Here is a 2,717-nt window from a genome sequence, read left to right on the forward strand (position 1 = left end):
AATGTTCATGAAAGATACATGCAAGATGGTTTGAGGAGCAATGGTATTGAGGTGGGGAGTCGAATTAGAACTCTATACAAGATTTTGGGTAGCACTATTATTGATGGGTGCAACAATTCTATGGTCCTTGAAAGTGGAGTAGAAAATCTAGTGGTCTCTAGAGAAAATACCATGCTATGTCATCAAAGGCTTGAACATATTGGATAGAATGGCCTTCAAATAATTCATGGTAATGGTATGGTATAAGGTATGTCTATTTTATCTCTGAATTTGGATTTCTGTGAAATTCTGTATATGGGAAGCAAAATTGGGTGAGTTTCCCCTCTAGTGCTAAGAGGGTGAAAGGGATATTAAATCTTGTGCAAATGGTGTGTTTGGACCTGTGTCCGTTCCATCACTGGGTAAGTGTGTGTACTATGTATCATTTATAGATGACTTCTCAAGGAATATATGGGTACATTTCCTTAGGAATTAATCTAAAGTCTGACAGGTTTAAATAATTTAAGGCCATGGTGGAAAAATAGACAAAGAAGAAGATAAAGGTGCCAAGGAGAGATAATGGTGGAGAGTTCCACAAGAAAGAATTTGAGGAGTTCAGTAAGAAGTGTGGTATAGCACAGAAGAAGAATAATCCATACACACCTTAGAAAAATGAAGTTGCAGAAAGAATGAATAGGACACTGATGGAAAAGGAAGGAAGCATGCTCAGTGGTGCTAGGCTTGGACATGAATTCTGGGTAGAGCCAGTGGTGACTATATATTACCTAGTTAATATATCACCTTCATAAGCGTTGGAGGATAAGACTCCACATGAGGTATGGAATGGTAAGAAACCCTCTCTTTCACATATGAGGGTATTTGGTTGTGATGCATTTGTACATGTTCAAAAGGATAAAAGAACCAATTTGGATAGTAAATTTGAAATGTGCATCTTTGTTGGATATAAGGATGGTTTAAAAGGTTATAAGATTTAGAACCCAAAAACAAGGAAGGTTGTGTACATAGGAGATGTGGTGTTTAGAGAGGTTAAAGATGTTGTTAAACATGTATTCCTACCAAAGGATCTTGATAAGATAGAATTTGAGCTAAAGGAGGAAGAATCAAACTCTACAACAGAATAAGAATCAAAAGACGAAGAACCACAAAATCTAGTTGTGAGAAGATTAGTTCCAGAAAGAAGGAAACCATAAAAGTATAGTCCATCTTCTTTTTGCTCTAATTTTTCTTTATCTATTATTGATGATGATCCTAGAAATATCAAGGAGGCAGTAGATTCAGATGATGGTGAGCTTTGGAAAGAGGCCATGGTTGATGAAATGGCATCTTTAGATAAAAATGAGGCTTGGGATCTGTTGGAATTTCTAGATGGAAGAAACCCATTGGAAGAAAATGGGTGTTAAAGAAGAAGATGAATGGATAAGGTAATATATAGAAATAGAAAGCTCGATTGGTAGAAAAGGGTTATTCCCAGGGTTAGAGAATCAATTTTGGTGAAATTTTTTCTCTTGTTGCCAAGGTAGCTTCTGTTAGATTACTTTTATCTATTGTTGCTTCTTTTAATTTTGAGGTAGAACAGATGGATGTGAGGACATCATTTCTTCACAGGGATTTGGAAGAAGAGATCTACATGAAGCAACCTAAAGGATTTGTGGTGAAGGTAAATAAAGAACTGGTATGTAGGTTAAAAAAGTCTTCGAATGGGTTAAAACAGTCATCAAGGATGTGTTATCATAAATTTGATACATTTATACAGGGACTTGGATTCACTAGAATTAAAGCGGATCACTTTATGTATTTTAAATTAATTGGTCACGATGTTATTTATCTTGTCTTGTATGTGGATGATATGTTGCTAACAGGAAATGACAAAGAAATTATCGAGGATTGGAAGACACAATTTTCCTCCAAACTTTTCATGAAGGATATTTGTGCTACAAACTATATTTTGGGTATGGAAATTAAACGAGTTCAGGAAAAGGGGAAGCTCTAGTTAAACGGGAGGAACTATTTCAAGACAATAATATAGAGGTTTAATATTTAGTATAGTAAACCGATGAAGGTTCCTATTCCTATGGATGTAAAGTTATGTGTTGAACATTGTCACAATACACAAGAAAATGAAGAGAACATGTCCCTTGTTCGATACACAAGTGCAATCAATAGCCTGGTGTATGCAATGATCTGTACTAGACCAGACATTGCACATTCAGTGAGAGTATTGATCAGGGTTACTTCAAAACAAGGGAAGGAGCATTGAACAATAGTGAAGTGGGATTCTAGGTATTTGTGTGGCATTAGTGATTATGGTTTGTGCTACCAAGGAAGACCAAGATTTGACAGAGTTTTGGACATCCGGGAATTTGTTGATGCAAACTCTGTTGCAATTATGAATCAAAGAAGATCTAAAAGTGTGTATGTGCTTAACCTATTTGTAGATGTAGCCTGTTGGATGAGAAAGAGACAATCTATAGTGGCACTTTCAACTACAGAGGTAGAATACATGGAAACCAATCATGCAAGTAAGGAAGTTGTTTGGTTGCAGAGATTGTGTTCAAGTATGGGTTTAGTACATCAAGCTATAAGGATAGGCTGTGATAGTCAAAGCACATTTTTCTTGGAAAATAACCCTACTTATCATTCAAAGACAAATCAAATTTATGTTCAGTATCACTCTATAAGGTATATGGTTGAGGACAAAAAGGTGTTTCTGGTAAAGG

Source organism: Pinus tabuliformis, chromosome 7, assembly GCF_031772625.1.
Source record: "Pinus tabuliformis cultivar Carrire ecotype Pingquan chromosome 7, CPIR1, whole genome shotgun sequence".
Classification (NCBI taxonomy): domain Eukaryota; kingdom Viridiplantae; phylum Streptophyta; class Pinopsida; order Pinales; family Pinaceae; genus Pinus; species Pinus tabuliformis.